The sequence below is a fragment of the Leucoraja erinacea genome, unplaced genomic scaffold (genome assembly GCF_028641065.1).
Source record: "Leucoraja erinacea ecotype New England unplaced genomic scaffold, Leri_hhj_1 Leri_262S, whole genome shotgun sequence".
Taxonomy (NCBI): domain Eukaryota; kingdom Metazoa; phylum Chordata; class Chondrichthyes; order Rajiformes; family Rajidae; genus Leucoraja; species Leucoraja erinaceus.
Window position 1 is genome coordinate 65,001 of NW_026576163.1, and position 20,363 is coordinate 85,363.

The following is a 20,363-nucleotide window of genomic DNA, read 5'->3' on the forward strand; positions in this document are numbered from 1 at the left end:
GCTTGATCTGTTTTTACAAAATGTTAAATGGCCAGCTCGACATAGACTACAAGACCTACACCAAACCCAAACCAATTCGATCCAGTTTGTGATCCCAGCTACCAAGACAGACGTGTTGGTACAGCAATTCGTTCCTCCCCCGCACACACAATGAAATCACGGAATAATCTCCACCCAACTATAGTTACCCAACCAGACGCAACTACATTTAAAGTAGCTCTTTCTTCCCAATAACCCTGTCTGGCTTAAGCCCTCCCTCCACCAGATAGATATGCCATTTATTGTCACTATACATGTACAATGAGAGTACTCAGTTCATACATATAATTTAGTACAAATAACAACAAACAGAAAACAAAACAAAGGGGGAGGAGGGGGGGGGGGGGGATAGGTGCACAATTCTGCGGCGCTATATACATATCTATAGAGGCAAAATGGTGAAGGATGAATAGCTACCTATTCTTAGGCAGATGTTTAAAGATTATATTAAATATTAAAAATGTTTTTAAAAAAATATTAAAAATTACAGTTACAATACACATTACAGTTCCAAATTTCAGTACGTGGATAGAATAGATGGAAGTCCAGGTGTTGGGCTGTGAAACATAGAAACATAGAAAATAGGTGCAGGAGTAGAGGCCATTCGGCCCTTCGAGCCTGCACCAGCACCGCCATTCAATATGATCATGGCTGATCATCCAACTCAGTATCCCGTACCTGCCTTCTCTCCATGCCCCCTGATCCTCTTAGCCACAAGGGCCACATCTAACTCCCTCTTAAATATAGCCAATGAACTGTGGCCTCGACTACCCTCTGTGGCAGAGAGTTCCAGAGATTCACCACTCTCTGTGTGAAAAAAGTTCTTCTCATCTCGGTTTTAAAGGATTTCCCCCTTATCCTTAAGCTGTGACCCCTTGTCCTGGACTTCCCCTAACATCGGGAGCAATCTTCCTGCATCTAGCCTGTCCAACCCCTTAAGAATTTTATAAGTTTCTACAAGATCCCCTCTCAATCTCCTAAATTCTAGAGAGTATAAACCAAGTCTATCCAGTCTTTCTTCATAAGACAGTCCTGACATCCCAGGAATCAGTCTGGTGAACCGTCTCTGCACTCCCTCTGCTATCATCTGCTATCAACTTCCATGGGGCACAGGAGGATGAGGGGGCGATCTTATAGAGGTGTTCAAAATCATGAGAGGAATAGATCGGGTAAACGCACAGTCTCTTGCTCAGAGCAGGGGAATCAAGGACCACGGGACATAGGCTATCCAGTCTTTCTTCATAAGACAGTGAAGTCAGTGCATGGGTGAATTATGACTTTCGGAAAACAACTATTCCTGAGTCTATTTGTCCTAGATTTGATGCACCTATAGTGCCTTCCAGACGGCAGCAGGTCGAACAGACCAAACGCAGGATGGGAGCTGTCCTTGATGATATTCTTTGCCCTGCTAAGGCAGCGGGAGGTGTAAATATCCATCAGGGAGGGGAGGGAGAGGGCAACCAATGATTTTCTGTGCTGTCCTAGTTACCCTCTGAAGCCTCTCCCTGTCTGCCATCACCACCCCCACAGTTTAAATTCCACTTGGAATATTTTGGGATGTGGGAGGGAACGGGACAAAACCCAGGCAGGTCACTGGGTACTGATTGGGGATGATCAGTCATGATCACAGTGAATGGTGGCGCTGGCTCGAAGGGCCGAACGGCCTACTTGTGTACGTCAAGTCAAGTTTATTGGTCACATACACATACGAGATGTGCAGTGAAATGAAAAGTGGCAATGCTCGCTTGCGGACTTTGTGCAAAAAGACAAACAAACAACCAACAGAATGGAACAGAATCACACATTCTTTTCCATATTAAATATGGTGGGCGGAAGGAAAAAGGGAAAAAAACAGCAATTTTTAAAAAAGCAGTCGAGTGGTTCAGTAGAGTTAGTCCCTGGTGAGATTGGAGTTTACAGTCCGAATGGCCTCGGGGAAGAAACTCCTTCTCAACCCCTCCGTTCTCACCGCATGGCAACGGAGGCGTTTGCCTGACCGTAGCAGCTGGAACAGTCCGTTGCTGGGGTGGAAGGGGTCCCCCATGATCTTATTGGCTCTGGAGTTGCACCTCCTGAAGTATAGTTCCTGCAGGAGAGGCGAGTGAAGTTCGCACTACCGAACGCACTACTCTCTGCAGAGCCTTCTTGTCCTGGGCAGAGCAATTCCCAAATCAAATTGTGATATTCCGAACAAGATGCTTCCCACCGCCGCTGAGTAGCTATTGTCTATTGTCCTGGCAACATATTTCCCCTCTGATCGTAAACCGATCAACTATGGCTGTCTTATGAAGAAAGACTGGATAGACTTGGTTTATACTCTCTAGAATTTAGGAGATTGAGAGGGGATCTTATAGAAACTTACAAAATTCTTAAAGGGTTGGACAGGCTAGATGCAGGAAGATTGTTCCCGATGTTGGGGAAGTCCAGGACAAGGGGTCACAGCTTAAGGATAAGGGGGAAATCCTTTAGAACCGAGATGAGGAGAACTTTTTTCATACAGAGAGTGGTGAATCTCTGGAACTCTCTGCCACAGAGGGTAGTTGAGGCCAGTTCATTGGCTATATTTAAGAGGGAGTTAGATGTGGCCCTTGTGGCTAAGGGGATCAGAGGGTATGGAGAGAAGGCAGGTACGGGATACTGAGTTGGATGATCAGCCATGATCATATTGAATGGCGGTGCAGGCTCGAAGGGCCAAATGGCCTCTACTCCTGCACCTAATTTCTATGTTTCTATGTTTCTATGGCTCCTGATTCCCCTACATTGGTTAAAAAACTGTAAAAGGGAATTTAAACTCCAGGGTTAGCGTTGGAGCTGGTGCAGACGGGTGGGCTAACGGTAGCCACGGACTCGGTGGGTGGATGGGCCTCTATACGTGCTGCGTCTTTCTCCCACCCACTGGAGAAAAATGCAACTTTGAACATCGCAAATCACAAGGTCTTGTTGGCAGCGACTGAGATTAGCAGGATGGTTTGTTCCATGACCTTGTGCAAGGGACAACGAGTCAAATTTGGCAACTGGGAAGAAAGTTCCCCTGAACAGTGAGGGCACAGAGTGCTGGAGTAACGCAGTGGGTCACTGGAGAACATGGGTCGCTGATGTTTCGGGTCTTCAGACAGGCTCTCTCTCTCCCCTAAACAAAGCCACAATTCCCTGCTCATCCACTGGCCCCACACACACCACAGACACATATACACAAACTCACATGCATGTACAAACGCATACACACACACACACACTCACATGCACGCATGAATGCACACACTCACACAACCAAGTAATTACTCCCCCACACACACTCACACACAGATACACATACATACATTCACTCATATACACACGCACACACACTCATGCCCAGATGTGCGCACACGCACACAAGAACGTACACATATACGCGCACACACACAGACGCACAAGAACGTACACACATACACACACACGCATTCAGGCACACACATGCACACACACACACAGACACACACACACACACACATCACACACACACACAGCAGATTGTCACACACACACACACGCACACACAAATGCACACACACACACACACAAATGCACACACACACACACAAGAATGCTCACACACACACGAATGCACGCACACACACATGCACACACAAATGCTCACACACACACACACACAAGAATGCACACACACACAATACACACACACACGAATGCATACACTACACACACTAATGCTCACACACACACACGAATGCTCACACACACACACTAATGCTCACACACACAATGCACACACACACACACTAATACTCACACACACACACACAATGCACACACACACACACACGCATACTCACACACACACACACACACACACACACACACACACACCCACACAAACACACACACACACACACCCACACACACACACACACACGCATACACACACATACTCACACACACACACACACACGAACACACACACACACACACACACACACCCCCGCCCTCTCCCTCTGCTCCCGTCACAAGGATAATTCCCACCAGTTGGCACGACAACACTGGGTTTTGTTTTGGCTCATGGATTAAATAACATCAAGGTTACAATGTTCTTTTCAAGCTGATTGTAAGCGGGCGAGCATTGGTGGGAACCTTTCTCCACTCAGGCAGTGGGCAGCAGAAGAGCGCCACTCATTGCCAAGCACTCACCATTTCTCGAGGAGGTGCTGGTAATCTGCCGACTTGGCAGCCCGGTCGGTGCCTTGGTGGTTAAATGCAGCCTCGACCACATTGCTGTGGGGTGGAGGCCAGTGGAAAGGAGCACACTGTGCAGGCAGGAACTGCAGATGTGCAAGAAAGAACTGCAGATGCTGGTTTAAATCACACACACACACGCGAATGACATGTTGGCCTTTATAACAAGAGGAATCGAATATAGGAGCAAAGAGGTCCTTCTGCAGATGTACAGAGCCCTAGTGAGATCACACCTGGAGTATTGTGTGCAGTTTTGGCCTGTTGGCCTTCATAACAAGAGGAGTTGAGTCTAGGAGCAAAGAGGTCCTTCTGCAGTTGTACAGGGCCCTGGTGAGACCACACCTGGAGTATTGTGAATAACTAGTAAAATATCAATCTGAACGAAACGATGAAAGATGAGAGAGAGAGGGAGAGAGAGCGAGGTATGTTGGCCTTCATAACACGAGGAGTTGAGTACAGGAGCAAAGAGGTTCTTCTGCAGTTGTACAGAGCCCTAGTGAGACCACACCTGGAGTATTGTGTGCAGTTTTGGCCTGTTGGCCTTCATAACAAGAGGAGTTGAGTACAGGAGCAAAGAGGTCCTTCTGCAGTTGTACAGGGCCCTAGTCAGACCACACCTGGAGTATTGTGTACAGTTTTGGCCTGTTGGCCTTCATAACAAGAGGAGTTGAGTCTAGGAGCACAGAGGTCCTTCTGCAGTTGTACAGGGCCCTAGTGAGACCACACCTGGAGTATTGTGTGCAGTTTTGGTCCCCTAATTTGAGGAAGGACATTCTTGCTATTGAGGGAGCCCAGCGTAGGTTTACAAGGTTAATTCCCGGGATGGCGGGACTGTCATATGCTGAGAGAGTGGAGCGGCTGTGGGCTTGTACACTCTGTGGAGTTTAGAAGGATGAGAGGGAATCTCATTGAAACATCTAAGATTGTTAAGGGTTTGGACACGCTAGAGGCAGGAAACATGTACCCGATGTTGGGGGAGTCCAGAACCAGGGGCCACACACACACACACAGTTTAAGAATAAGTGGTAAGCCATTTAGAATGGAGACGAGGAAACACTTTTTCTCACAGAGAGTGGTGAGTCTGTGCAATTCTCTGCCTCAGAGGGCGGTGGAGGCCGGTTCTTTGGATGCTTTCAAGAGAGAGCTAGATAGGGCTCTTAAAGATAGCGGAGTCAGGGGATATGTGGGGAGAAGGCAGGAACGGGGTACTGATTGGGGATGATCAGCCATGATCACATTGAATGGCGGTGCTGGCTCGAAGGGCCGAATTGCCTCTACTCCTGCACCTATTGTCTATTGTCTAATCTACAAACCTCATCTGCTGTCTCTGTTGTTCAAGGTGCGGACTTATGCTGATTGGGGATGATCAGGCATGATCACATTGAATGGCGAAGAAAGGATTTGGCCCGAAACGTTGCCTATTTCCTCCGCTCCATAGATGCTGCTGCACCCGCTGAGTTTCTCCAGCACTTTTGTCTACCTTTGAATGGTAGGTGCAGGAGTAGGCTCGAATGGCCTACTCCTGCACCTATTGTCTATTGTCTAAAGGCTAGTAAAGTTCGACTGAAGCCAGTCCGAGGGTCTCCAATAGGATGGACGGCAGCTCAGAAAGTTAGCTTTGCATCAGTAACTCGGAAAAAACGCTTTGTGACTGTGGTCAAACAAGTCTGATGTATTTTATTTTTAAGCAACGCAGGAAAAGAGACTTGTCAGAATGAGACTTGTGTCGTTAACTGGTTCTAGACAACGACTACTGAGAGACGCTGTGACCCGTCTGGGACTTTTAACTTGTCTCGGCTGAAGCAGAAAAATTATAGCAACGGAAAAGCTCAGATAAAGCCGAGTAATTAGATAAATTTAGATAAAATAAACGAGACAAAATAGATAGATAACATGAACTTTAAATGAAGCAACAGCCCTGTTGATTATTTCTATTTACATTTTTTAAAAGGGGGATAATGTGTGGGTCTATCTGTCACCAGATTGTGGTGAACTTCTACCGCTGCACCATCGAGAGCATCCTTGCTAACTGTATCACAGTATGGTATGGCAACTGCTCTGTCTCCGACCGGAAAGCACTGCAGAGGGTGGTGAAAACTGCCCAACGCATCACCGGTTCCTCGCTCCCCTTCACTGACATCCCAGACTGGTTCCTGGGATGGCAGGACTTTCATATGAAGAAAGACTGGATAGACTCAGCTTGTACTCGCTAGAGTTTAGAAGATTGAGGGGGGGATCTTATAGAAACTTACAAAATTCTTAAGGGTTTAAGAATGCATTTCGTTGTCTCTGTACTGTACACTGACAATGACAATTAAAATTGAATCTGAATCTGAATCTGAAGGAACTGCAGATGCTGGAGAATCAAAGGTACACAAAAAAGCTGGAGAAACTCAGCGGGTGCAGCAGCATCTATGGAGCGAAGGAAATAGGCAACGTTTCGGGCCGAAACCCTTCTTCAGACTGAATTCTTAAGGGGTTGGGCAGGCTAGATGCAGGAAGATTGTTCCCGATGTTGGGGAAGTCCAGGACAAGGGGTCACAGTTTAAGGATAAGGGGGAAATCCTTTAGGACCGAGATGAGAAATACATTTTTTTTTCACACACAGAGAGTGGTGAATCTGTGGAATTCTCTGCCGCAGAAGGTAGTTGAGGCCACACAGTTCATTGGCTATATTTAAGAGGGAGTTAGATGTGGCCCTTGTGGCTAATGGGGATCAGGGGGTATGGAGAGAAGGCAGGGACGGGATACTGAGTTGGATGATCAGCCATGATCATATTGGACGGCGAATGGAGCAGGCTCGAATGGCCGAATGGCCTCTACTCCTGCACCTATTGCCTATGTTTCTAACTGCTTTTCCATTCCTTGCCACTGGGCCAGAACAGAAGAGATTATGGGTTTGGACAGGCTAGAGGCAGGAAAATGTTCCTGATGTTGGGTTGGGGGGGGGGGGGGGGGGCAGGGAGAGGGTCTCAACCCGAAGTTTCACCTATTCCTTCGCTCCATAGATGGGTCGCCTCTGAGTTTCTCCAGCAAGTCTCCCTATCACCAACTAGAAGAGGGTCCTTCCCCTCCCATCTACCTGATTGGAGACCCTCGGACGATCTTGAATTGGACTTTACTGGATTTTATCTTGCACTGAGCGTTATTCCCTTCATCATAGCATAGAAACATAGAAATTAGGTGCAGATAGAGGCTCGGCCCTCGAGCCCTGCACCGCCATCTGATCATGGCTTTCTCCAGTATCCCGTACCTTTCTCTCTCCCTGATCACATCTAAACTAGAGAGCAGGTCCAGAGATTCACCACTCTCCCGTGAAAAAAGTTCTTCCATCGGTTTTAAAGGATTTCCCCCTTATCCTTGGAGACCCCTTGGACTTTACTGGATTTTATCTAGCCTGCCCTGAATTTTGTAAGTTTCTATTCCCCTCTCAATCTTCTAAATTCTAGAGAGTATCTGTGCTATCCAGTCTTTCTTCATAAGGATGGTCTCGACATAGAATGACGTGTCTTTCCGCTCGACTGTTGACTGGCTAGCAGGCAACAAAAGCTTCTGACTGCACCTTGGTAGACGTGACAATAAACAAAACTACACTGAACGGGACAAATAATCTAAAAACGTTTGAACGATAAAGTATCGCACTTTGGAATTGATCTTGTTATTCCACACAAATGTAATACTGAAACCTGATCAAAATGGCAGATTAGCCAATACTAAAACCGCCAAGCCTGCCTGTTGGTTTTAATACACCGCGCATGCCGAGGCAAAAAGGACTCCCTTCATTTTAAAATAGTCAATCGGCCAGTGTCAAAGACATAGGCGATCGATGACTCAGTGGTTTTGAAGAGATTGAGAAATCCTTAACACGTTGTTACAGACTCAAGCAAGCCAGCACCCATACCGAAGGAGAGAATCTGCAAAAGATTAATTTAGCAGCGGTTAAAGTCCCATCTCCTGCCCGTATGGGCGTCCGAGACCAGAAGACTGGAGCCACCATCTCCACTTAATGATCAACCTCTCTCCCCTCTCATTATGCCGGCCCAGGGCTGATGTTAAGAGAGTCCCGAACCTGGGTTGGTTTGTGGGAGGGGGAGCCCGACAGAGAGCACAAACGCCACAACGATCGCCAGGCGGGACCCCCCAAAATAAAATGTCCTCTTGCGGGAAAGCGATTGCTCTTAGACTCTCCCGTCTCGACACTGACACTTTGGCTCCGGAGCTTTACTCTGGAATAATCAAAATGGCAATGCTCCGAACTCCAATTTTGTGTGTGTGTGTCTCTCTCTCTCTCTCTCTCTCTCTCTCTCTCTCTCTCTGTCTACGGAACGATTATTATTATTATTATTATTATTTTTTGTTCAAATAGTTTGACTGCAGACGCAAGCAGCACTCTGAAGAAGACCTTGGCAATCGCACGAGCAGGGGAAGCAAATGCATTTTATTTCCAAGGCTGGCTCAGACAGCAAGCACACAAGTTTTAAAATACAAGACCTTACGACATTTATTTGCTCTGGCATGGTGGCAGAAGCCAGCCCAGGATCGCAGACAGGTTAATGGTAGCAATGCTGTACACCTTCCAAGATGGTTCTACACACACACACACACACACAAGCTGCCACTTAATGGTGTTCCCCTACTGAATACCCCACTCGTAGGGCACTCTCCTCTCCTCTCCTCCCCCCCCCCCCCCCCCCCCACAGTACCAAACACGCACTGACAGCAACTAAAATCACTGGCATCTCTTCTTACCTTCCTGTTTAGGACGAAGAAGGGGACTTGAAAACGCTCAGAGACCTACGAGTCAAACTATTTTGTTTTATCTCTTTCTGTCTCTCTCCTCTCTCTCTTCTCTCTCTATTCTCTCTCTCTCTCTCTCTCGTTTCTCTCTCTCTTTCTCTCTCTCCCTCTCTCTCTCCTCTCTCTCTCTCTCTCTCTCTCTCTCTTCTCTCTCTCTCTCTCTCTCTCTCTCTCTCTCTCTCTCTCTCTCTCTCTCTCTCTCTTCTCTCTCTCTCTCTCTCTCTCTCTCTCTCTCTCTCTCTCTCTCTCTCTCTCTCTCTCTCTCTCTCTCTCTCTCTCTCTCTCTCTCTCTCTCTCTCTCTTTCTCTCTCTCTCTCTCTCTCTCTCTCTCTCTCTCTCTCTCTCTCTCTCTCTCTCTCTCTCTCTCTCTCCCTCTCTCTCTCTCTCTCTCTCTCTCTCTCTCTCTCTCTCTCTCTCTCTCTCTCTCTCTCTCTCTCTCTCTCTCTCTCTCTCTCTCTCTCTCTCTCTCTCTCTCTCTCTCTCTCTCTCTCTCTCTCTCTCTCTCTCTCTCTCTCCCTCTCTCTCTCTCTCTCTCTCTCTCTCTCTCTCTCTCTCTCTCTCTCTCTCTCCCTCTCTCTCTCTCACTCGCCTCTCCTCTCTATCTCACCCCTCTCTCTCTCTCTCTCTCATCTCTCTCTCTCCCCCCTCTCCCTCCCTCCTCTCTCTCTCTCGACTCCTGTCCTGGCAATTTTCTGAGTAATTTGACTAGACTCGCTCCCCACCTCCGAGAGCATGACTCCAACACCCACGCCCCAGGGTCGAATCCCATGCAGCTCAGAGAGCAGCAGCTTTTTTTAACCCTGCCCGGCAACCAAGTGGTGAACCAGGGTGGCATTTCCTTCTTTGGCGAAACATTTTTTTTTTTTTTTCAGAAAAGCATTTAGTGTTTTCTCCCCCTCCGATGCAGAAGAGTTGTGTTGCCACAGCAGGCCGTTGCTGCCTGCAGCCTAGCCCCCCGCCCACTCAATGACCTATTTATATCCAGACTTTTAATAGAGGTTCTGATACCATTTATGACGAGGAAGTTCTACTCCGAAATCTATGGACACTGTGCAAATGCAGAAGTACAGGAACTGATAAAAGCTCGAGGCCCCGGCCCATTCCACGGATGTGGACGTTGTCGGGTTTAGGATCTCTGGCAGAGTCTCACAACGTGCAAACAGGCCCTTCGGCCCAACTTGTCCCAACTTGCCCCGCTGGCAGGTGGGGTTAGTGTAGATGGGGCATGTTGGTCAGCTGACCAACATGCCCCATCTACACTAGTCCCCACCTGCCTGTGTCTGGCCCATACCCATAATGTATGGCTGCAGTGTTTGTAATGTATGGCTGCAGAAACGGCATTTCGTTTGGACCTCAAGGGGTCCAAATGACAATTAAATGTATCTTGTATCTTGTATCTTGTATCAGAAACATCATTTCGTTTGGACCTCAAGGGGTCCAAATGGGCAAGTACAGAACAAGGGGCCACACACACAGTTTGAGGATAAGAGGGAAGTCTTTTAGGACCGAGATGAGAAAATCATTTTTATTCACACACAGAGAGTGGTGAATCTGTGGAACTCTCTGCCACAGAGGGTAGTTGAGGCCACACACAGTTCATTGGCGATATTTAAGAGGGAGTTAGATGTGGCCCTTGTGGCTAAAGGGATCAGGGGGTATGGAGAGAAGGCAGGTATGGGATACTGAGTTGGATGATCAGCCATGATCATATTGAATGGCGAACGGTGCAGGCTTGAAGGGCCGAATGGCCTACTCCTGCACCTAATTTCTATGTTTCTATGTTTCTATGAGACCTTTCTTCAGACTGGTTACACTGAGTTACTCAAGCTTTTTGTGGCTGTCTTCAGTTTAAACCAGCATCGGCAGTTCCTTCCTACGCCCCTCCGTGACTTGCTTTGTTGCTAATCCCCACTCCACGTCTCCGAAGCCTTTTGCCCTCGGGAATCATTTTCTTAATCGCTGCTGTGGTCTTTAAACATGCTTCAAACTTATCCCAGAGTGTGTGGCCACTGTGTATTCCAGTTCTTAGAGGGGATCTTATAGAAACATATACTATTCTTAAGAGGATTGGACAGGGTAAGTGCAGGAAAAACGTTCCCGATGTTGAGGGGGGGCCCCAAAACCAGGGGCCACACAGTTTAAGAATAAGGGGTCTGAAGAAGGGTCTCGACTCGAAACGCCACCTATTCCTTCGCTCCAAAGATGCTGCCTCACCCGCTGAGTCTCTCCAGCATTTTTGTCTAGCTTAAGAATAAGCGGTATGTTTAAGAAAGAAATGCAGATGCTGGAAAAATCGATTTACTGGTAGACAAAAATGCTGGAGAAACTCAGCGGGTGCAGCAGCATCTATGGAGCACAAAAATGCTGGAGTAACTCTGCGGGTGAGGCAGCATCTATGGAGCGAAGGAATAGGCGACGTTTCGGGTCGAGACCCTTCTTCAGACTAAGGTGGGGGTGGGCGGGAACGGGAATAAGAAGGGAAGAGGCGGAGGTAGTAGGCTGTGGGGGAGCTGGGAAGGGGAGGGGAAGGAGGGAGAAAGCAGGGACTACCTGAAATTGGAGAAGTCCTCTGGGGTGTAGACTGCCCAAGCAAAATATGAGGTGCTGCTCCTCCAATTTGCGGTGGGATCTCACTCTGGCCATGGAGGAGGCCCAGGACAGAAAGGTCAGATTGGGAATGGGTGGGGGAGTTGAAGTGCTGAGCCACCGGGAGAGATCAGGTTGGTTAATGCAAAATTAGGACTGAGACCTTTTCACCCAGAGAGTGGTGAACCTGTGGAATTCTCTGCCACAGAAGGCAGTGGAGGCCGATTCACTGGATGTTTTCAAGAGACAGTTAGATTTACATAGAAACATAGAAATTAGGTGCAGGAGTAGGCCATCCGGCCCTTCGAGCCTGCACCATTCCCTGCCTTCTCTCCATACCCCCTGATCCCCTTAGCCACAAGGGCCACATCTAACTCCCTCTTAAATATAGCCAATGAACTGGCCTCAACTACCCTCTGTGGCAGAGAGTTCCAGAGATTCACCACTCTCTGTGTGAAAAAAGTTCTTCTCATCTCGGTTTTAAGCTCTTGGGGGCTAACGGAATCAAGGGATATGGGGAGAAAGCAGGAACGGGGGGTACTGATTGTGGATGATCAGCCACGATCACATTGAATGGCGGTGCTGGCTCGAAGGGCCTAATGGCCTCCTCCAGCAACTATTGTCTCTGTTTCTATGCAGATACCAGACCCTGCAGTGTTACACGGCACACCCTGCCCCGTACAATAAAAGAGTGGAGTTGTTTAAACAGCGTGACAGCTTCCATCGCAAACAGGCTCAAGGGTCTATCGGAAAACAGGATCCATAAATCAGCAGTTTGAATTCCAGACACGGCCAAGATTATAAAAACACCTCCTGTGTTCTCAATGAATTACCCTGAACTTTAAACCATTAGTTTCGAGATAAACCTTGAGCTTAGTTTGGTGACTTCACAGTGGCGTGGTGGTAGTCTAGTTTAGTATAGGAGCAGGGAGGTTCTACTGCAGTTGTACAGGGTCTTGGTGAGACCACACCTGGAGTATTGCGTACAGTTTTGGTCTCCAAATCTGAGGAAGGACATTATTGCCATAGAGGGAGTGCAGAGAAGGGCCCATTCGGCCCTTCGAGCCTGCACCGCCATTCAATATGATCATGGCTGATCATCCAACTCAGTATCCCGTACCTGCCTTCTCTCCATACCCTCTGATCCCCTTGGCCACAAGGGCCACATCTAACTCCCTCTTAAATATAGCCAATGAACTGTGTGGCCTCAACTACCCTCTGTGGCAGAGAGTTCCACAGATTCACCACTCTCTGTGTGAAACAAGTTCTCCTCATCTCGGTTTTAAAGGATTTCCCCCTTATCCTTAAGCTGTGACCCCTTGTCCTGGACTTCCCCAACATCGGGAACAATCTTCCTGCATCTAGCCTGTCCAACCCCTTAAGAATTTTGTAAGTTTCTATAAGATCCCCTCTCAATCTCCTAAATTCTAGAGAGTATAGAAACATAGAAATTAGGTGCAGGAGTAGGCCATTCGGCCCTTCGAGCCTGCACCGCCATTCAATATGATCATGGCTATGATCATCCAACTCAGTATCCCGTACCTGCCATCTCTCCATACCCCTTGATCCCCTTAGCCACAAGGGTATAAACCAAGTCTATCCAGTCTTTCTTCATAAGACAGTCCTGACATCCCAGGAATCAGTCTGGTGAACCTTCTCTGCACTCCCTCTATGGCAATAATGTCCTTCTTACAAGATTCTTACAAGTTCAGACAACTAACCTTTTACGAGCCTCCTTCATCGGGGGATTATTTCTTGCTATCTATTAACGTGAAGGGGAGGGGGAAATGCACACACACCCTCCTCTTCTGTGTGTAGATACTGCCCAGCCCATTCCAGGAAGACACTGTGCTCAGTCAGACATCGTCAGCTGACATTGTACCCAGTAATTATCAAAAGCCAGTGGTTTTTTCTCTGGATTACGTTGGAAACTTTACTACCAGGCTCAGTTTGTCCCCAGAACAGACCCAAGCAGAATGTGTTCGTGGAGGCGGCCATTTTAAGATCAGCTCTCTCTCCCAACCTTCCCGTTTTCCACACGGCCAAATCCGCCTTTGAATTACACCGCAAGCCGTCCAGTCCCAAAAATAACACACAGCGACTCCCAGAGTGCCTTTGCGTTGTCCCTCAGAAAGCTCACAGGCTTACAATGGATTACCTGATGTATGGAGAAACGTGGCGGCCATTTTGGGGAGCTGGCAGGCTTCGGCGACTCATGGCCATAGGGACAGAAGGTCTTAAAGCCTCTAAAGTAAGTTGCACCGATATACTAAAGCCACAGCTGACCTCATCCTCAGCGGTAATGGCTCACAAAGCCCTCGACACCCACTGGTAATGAAACTATCCATAGAATTGCACAAAGTGCTGGAGTTACTCAGCAGGTTGAGAAAAAGTTTAAGAAGGAACTGCAGATGCTGGAAAAACGAAGGTAGACAAAAGTGCTGGAGAAACTCAGCGGGTGCAGCAGCATCTATGGAGCGAAGGAAATAGGCAACGTTTCAGGCTGAAACCCTTCTTCAGACTGATGTGAGGGTGGGGGGGGGGAGGGAGGTGCTGCTCCTCCAATTTACGGTGGGACTCACTCTGGCTATGGACGAGGCCCAGGACAGAGAGGTCGGATTGGGAATGGGAGGGGTTGAAGTGCTGAGCCACCGGGAGATCAGGTTGGTTATTGCGGAGGTGTTGGGCGAAACGATCGCCGAGCCTACGCTTGGTCTCCCCGATGTAGATCAGCCGACATCTAGAGCAGCGGATGCAATAGATGAGGTTGGAGGAGGTGCAGGTGAACCTCTGCCGCTCCTGGAAAGACGGCTTGGGCCCTTGGATGGAGTCAAGGGGAGGGGAGGTAAAGCGACAAGTGTAGCATTTCCTCTGGTAGCAAGGGAAAGTGCCAGGAGAGTGGGTGGTTCGGGTGGGAAGGGACCAATTGACCAGGGAGTTATGGAGGGAGCGGTCTCTGCGGAAAGCCAACCTCACCTGAAGAGACTGTCAGGAGTCCCTGGACAGAGTCGGGGGAGGAGGTATAGGGATTATTGGCTGGAGTATTGTGTGCAGTTTTGGTCCCCTAATTTGAGGAAGGACGTTCTTGCTGTTGAGGGAGCCCAGCGTAGGTTCACAAGATTAATTCCCGGGATGGCGGGACTGTCATATGCTGAGAGAATGGAGCGGCTGTGGGCTTGTACACTCTGTGGAGTTTAGAAGGATGAGAGGGCATCTCATTGAAACATATAAGATTGGGAAGGGTTTAAGAAGGAACTGCAGATGCTGGAAAATCGAAGGTAGACAAAAATGCTGGAGGAACTCAGCGGGTGCAGCATCATCTATGGAGCGAAGGAAATAGGCAACGTTTCGGGAAGGCAACGTTTTGGGAAGGAAATAGGCAACGTTTCGGGCCGAAACCCGGAAGGGTTTCGGCCCGAAACGTTACCTATTTCCTTCGCTGGAGTTTAGAAGGATGAGAGGCAATCTCATTGAAACATATAAGATTATTAAGGGCTTGGACACGCTAGAGGCAGGAAACATGTTCCAGATGTTGAGGGAGTCCAGAACCAGGGGCCACACACAGTTTAAGAATAAGGGGTCGGCCATTTAGAATGGAGATGAGGAAACACTTTTTCTCACAGAGAGTGGTGAGTCTGTGGAATTCTCTGCTTCAGAGGGCGGTGGAGGCCGGTTCTCTGGATGCTTTCAAGAGAGAGCTAGATAGGGCTCTTAATTTAATCAATCTCTGTAAAGCACTTTGGTTCAAATACTGGTTTTGTTGAAAAGTGCAATATAAGATTATTATTATTATTATTATTAAAGATAGCGGAGTCAGGGGATATGGGGAGAAGGCAGGGACGGGAGTACCGATTGGGGATGATCAGCCATGATCACATTGAATGGCGGTGCTGGTGCTGGCTCGAAGGGCCGAATGGCCTCTACCCCTGCACCTATTGTCTATTGTCTATTGTCTATTATCCCTTGTTTTCTTTGGGCCCCTCGAGTGTGCGGCTCACAGGCTGTTTGCCACCAGCGACAGAGCTCAAACAAACCCACCCATCAAAACAAAATCTCAGCAAACAAACTCTTTAGTTACTTCAAAGGAGAGTCGTCTGACAGAGACCTTGATAATGCATGTCTGGCACAGAGTTAGAATTAAGCCTCACAACTCCAGGACGACAATCATCGACGTCAGCGCATTCTAGTGACTGAATTGTAAAAACTATTATTATTTGGGATGATGGTTTAGTTTAGTTTAGTTTAGTTTAGAGATACAGCGCGGAAACAGGCCCTTTGGCCCACAGATTCCACACAGACCAGCCATCACCGCACATTAATATTATCCTACACACCTTTAGAATAATTTACACATACACCAAGCCAATTAACATACAAGGGAGGAAACCGAAGATCTCGGAGAAAACCCACGTGGTCGCAGGGAGAACGTACAAACTCCTTACAGACAAGCATTATGAAGAAAGGTTACACAAAAAAGCTGGAGAAACTCAGCGGGTGCAGCAGCATCTATGGAGCGAAGGAAAGAAGGGTTTCGGCCCGAAACGTTGCCTATTTCCTTCGCTCCATAGATGCTGCTGCACCCGCTGAGTTTCTCCAGCTTTTTTGTGTAACCTTCGATTCTCCAGCATCTGCAGTTCCCTCTTAAAAACAGCATTATGAAGAAAGACTGGATAGACTTGGTTTATACTCTCTAGAATTTAGGAGATTGAGAGGGGATCTTATAGAAACTTACAAAATTCTTAAGGGGTTGGACAGGCTAGATGCAGGAAGATTGTTCCCGATGTTAGGGGAAGTCCAGGACAAGGGGTCACAGCTTAAGGATAAGGGGGAAATCCTTTAAAACCGAGATGAGAAAGAACTTTTTTCACACAGAGAGTGGTGAATCTCTGGAACTCTCTGCCACAGAGGGTAGTTGAGGCCACACAGTTCATTGGCTATATTTAAGAGGGAGTTAGATGTGGCCCTTGTGGCTAAAGGGATCAGGGGGTATGGAGAGAGGGCAGGGATGGGATACTGAGTTGGATGATCAGCCATTATCATATCGAATGGCGGTGCAGGCTTGAAGGGCAGAATGGCCTACTCCTGCACCTATTTTCTATATTTCTATGACTCCACAGTCTTTAAGAGCCTTATCTAACTCTCTCTTGAAAGTATCTTCCACCACCCTCCGAGGCAGAGAATTCCACAGACTCACAACTCTCTGTGTGAAAAAGTGTTTCCTCGTCTCTGTTCTAAATGGCTTACCCCTTATTCTTAAACTGTGTGTGTGTGTGCCCCTGGTTCTGGACTCCCCCAACATCGGGAACATGTTTCCTGCCTCTAGCATGTCCAATCCCTTAATAATCTTATATGTTTCAATAAGATGCCCTCTCATCCTTCTAAATTTCAGAGTGTACAAGCCCACAGCCGCTCAATTCTATCAACATACGATAGTGCCGCCATCCTGGGAATTAACCTGGTGAGCCTACACTGCACTCCTGCAATAGCAAGAATTTGGAGACCAAATCTGCATACAATACTCCAGGTCTGGTCTCACTGGGGCCCTGCAGCGGTAGAGTTGCTGCCTTATGCCCCTGTCCCACTTAGGAAACCTGAACGGAAACCTCTGGAGACTTTGCGCCCCACCCAAGGTTTCCGTGCGGTTCCCGGAGGTTCCCGGAGGTTTTTGTCAGTCTCCCCAATGGTCGAAAGCGGTTCCACATAGAAGAATAATCGCCGGAACATTGAAGAAGCAGAAACCACCTTCGACCGTTAGGGAGACTGCCAAAAACCTCCGCAAAGTCTCCAGAAGTTTCCTAAGTGGGACAGGGGTATTACAGCTCCAGAAACCCGGGTTCGATCCTGTCCACGGGTGCTAGTTTGTAAGGAGCTTGTACGTTCTACCTGCGACCACGTGGGTTTTCTCCGAGATCTTCAGTTTCCTCCCTTGTATGTTAATTAGAAACATAGAAATTAGGTGCAGGAGTAGGCCATTCGGCCCTTCGAGCCTGCACCGCCATTCAATATGATCATGGCTGATCATCCAACTCAGTATCCCGTACCTGCCTTCTCTCCATACCCCCTGATCCCCTTTAGCCACAAGGGCCACATCTAACTCCCTCTTAAATATAGCCAATGAAACTGGCCTCAACTACCCTCTGTGGCAGAGAGTTCCAGAGATTCACCACTCTCTGTGTGAAAAAAGTTCTTCTCATCTCGGTTTTAAAGGATTTTCCCCCTTATCCTTAAGCTGTGACCCCTTGTCCTGGACTTCCCTAACATCGGGAACAATCTTCCTGCATCTAGCCTGTCCAACCCCTTAAGAATTTAGTATGTTTCTATAAGATCCCCTCTCAATCTTCTAAATTCTAGAGAGTATAAACCACAAGTCAGTGGATATTTTTAAGGCAGAGATAGATAGATTCTTGATTATTGCGGGTGTCAGAGGTTATGGGGAGAGGGCAGGAGAATGGGGTTTGGAGGGAGAGATAGATCGGCCATAATTGAATGGCGGAGTAGACTTGATGGGCCGAATGGCCTCATTCTGCTCCTATCACATATGATGAATGTTCATACCGTTAGGCTGCAGGCCGCCCAAGAGGAATACGAAGGTGCTGGTGGCAAATGCAGGTGGAGCAGGCGAGATGTTTGCTTCAGGAGTCTGGCAGCCGTGAGGAAAAAGCCGTTCTTAAGTCTGGACGTCAAGCTTTCACGCTCCTGGATCTTCCCCTAGAAGATAGGAAAGAGAAAAGGCAATGGTCAGGGTGGCAGGCATCGTTCACCATAGCTCCAGCCTCCCTGATGCAATGCACCATGAAGATGGGGCTGGATGTTTCTCCCCTTAACTGCCACCGTCATGCAGGAGGTGCAGAGCCATGAAGCCGGGGGGATGATTGGGTTACTAGTGAGGATGGGGCATGTTGGTTAGAGTGTGCAAGTTGGGCCGAAAGTTTCCATGCTGTAACATAGACCTAAGACTTTCCATGCAGACTTAAGACTTTTGCCTCCATCACAGTGAGGAGATGCTGGGTGGACTCAGATTAGGAGACCAAAACTGTACGCAATACTCCAGGTGTGGTCTCACCAAGACCCTGTACAACTGCAGTAGAACCTCCCTGCTCCTAGACTCAAATCCTCTACGGCAAGAATGTCTTTCCTCAGATTAGGAGACCAAAACTGTACGCAATACTCCAGGTGTGGTCTCACCAAGACCCTGTACAACTGCAGTAGAACCTCCCTGCTCCTAGACTCAAATCCTTTTGCTATGATTATATGACAATGATTCTATGACCATGCGGCTCTGTGACGCTATGGCTCCATGCAGGCATGGAAATCGCTATCAAAACATGGTGGGGGACACAATATCTTGGCGGCCCCACGCCCGCACACACACACACACGCGCGAGACTTCGGCCGTGGGCCCTGTGGACGGTAACATCGGCATTTTTAAGCCGCGCCGGGCGATGAAAGGCCCCGCGAACTGGCCGATTCAGCCCTTAGAAAGCGTCTGATAAAGTCCGGATTACAAAACATGGGGGGATTGTCCACCACCACTCAAATAGCTTCTTCCCAGCGGCTGTTACACTACTTAACTCTCTCTGCACCTTGGTGATTGCCTGTCACCCCCCCCCCCCCACCCCACCCCCTCTCCCGCCCCCCCGGACATCCTTTTACTACCTCTCCTCCCCCAGAAAAATTACACTATTGCTAATGTATGTACATATATATACATATTTTGCTGTTCCATTATTCTATGTCGCTCTTCTGGGTGAGATACTAACTGCATTTCGCTGTCTCTGTACTGTACGCTGCACAATGAGAAATAAAGATTGAGTCTGAATCTGAAAGCATGGGGAGGGGTCCCCCTCCCCGCCCCCCCCCCCCTCCTGTCCCCAGGATTTCCGCCCATGCTCCATGGCCCCATGACTCTGCAACACAATATGATTGTGTGACTCTATCACTGAGTCTAGGGCTCCATGTCTCTTCGAAGAATTTAGAAGATGGACAGGGTCTTGGTGAGACCACACCTGGAGTATTGCGTACAGTTTTGGTCTCCTAATCTGAGGAAAGACATTCTTGCCATGGAGGGAGTACAGAGAAGGTTCACCAGACTGATTCCTGGGATGGCAGGACTTTCATATGAAGAAAGACTGGATAGACTCGGCTTGTACTCGCTAGAATTAGAAGATTGAGGGGGGATCTTATAGAAACTTACAAAATTCTTAAGGGGTTGGACAGGCTAGATGCAGGAAGATTGTTCCCGATGTTAGGGAAGTCCAGGACAAGGGGTCACAGCTTAAGGATAAAGGGGAAATCCTTTTAAAACCGAGATGAGAAGAACTTTTTTCACACAGAGAGTGGTGAATCTCTGGAACTCTCTGCCACAGAGGGTAGTTGGGGCCTGTTCATTGGCTATATTTAAGAGGGAGTTAGATGTGGCCCTTGTGGCTAAGGGGATCAGGGGGTATGGAGAGAAGGCAGGTACGGGATACTGAGTTGGATGATCAGCCATGATCATATTGAATGGCGGTGCAGGCTCGAAGGGCCGAATGGCCTCTACTCCTGCACCTAATTTCTATGTTTCTATGTTTCGACTGTGATTAGATGACTCTTTGACTTATTCAATGCCAACTAGCCTCTAGCAAAACAACACAAAGTGCTGGAGTGAAGGGCCTGTCCCAAATGGGTGTCATTTGCAACATCATTTACACGTACACGTCTGCCGTGGA

At 48.1% G+C, this 20,363-nt stretch overlaps 1 protein-coding gene across 1 annotated transcript in view; it reads right to left on the reverse strand.

Moving 5' to 3' along the window:
* The window catches only part of LOC129693322 (zinc finger and BTB domain-containing protein 7B-like), a 99,734-nt gene that overhangs the window by 36,077 nt on the left and 43,294 nt on the right, over nt 1-20,363 (reverse strand). Inside the window, 1 exon segment of the mRNA XM_055630168.1 lies at nt 18,211-18,363. The gene's annotated coding sequence lies outside the window, so the exon portion shown is untranslated.